This window comes from Lepisma saccharinum, chromosome 11 (assembly GCF_977018435.1).
Source record: "Lepisma saccharinum chromosome 11, izLepSacc3.1, whole genome shotgun sequence".
Lineage (NCBI taxonomy): Eukaryota > Metazoa > Arthropoda > Insecta > Zygentoma > Lepismatidae > Lepisma > Lepisma saccharinum.
The window spans coordinates 15,982,025-15,982,728 of NC_139239.1; positions in this window are offsets into that span (position 1 = coordinate 15,982,025).

Genomic DNA, 704 nt, shown 5'->3' on the forward strand with positions numbered 1-704 from the left:
CTCTTCACTCGACAGGAAGGAGAAAGGAAACAAAGAGTAAATGGAGAGAGAGAGAGAGAGAGAGAGAGAGACCTTATGTATCTCCCTTCTTTTATATCGACTAGTATTTTTCTTATTCCCTCTTCCACTGTTCTATGTTCATCTCAGGAAGATTTCACACAGAGGTGACACGAAGTCCACGCTGTCCTCTCCGATGGCGCAGTGGTAGCGTCGTCGCCTTGTAGTCAATGGGTCCTGGGTTCGACACCCGGTGGAGACACATAGTGGTTCGGATCATACTTAAACTGTAGGTCCAGTCCCAATTAGCCTTAATGTGCATAAAGTGGACTTAAAACACCAACTCAATGAATCAATCAAACGAAGTTCACGCTTAAGTGTTAAGGGATACTTCACCTCAAACTGCACACATGCCACTAGCCACCCTGATGGCGTAAGGGCAACGCTGTCGCTTTGTAATGAGGGGGTCCCGGATTCGATAAGCAGTGAAGGCACACAGTCACTCTGATCCCACTTTAAATTCTAGGTTACCCTCTCTGTGCATAAAGTTTAAGTGAAAAACAACAAAAAAGGACTCGCTAGCCACTTATCCGTCCAGCCTACAATTTCAGCGCATACGAGAGGGACGGCATTTTTTCACTTATGTATATTTTATCCTTTCTACCATTTGACAGTCTCTTCTTAGTAATGCGAGCGAAAAGGGGTCC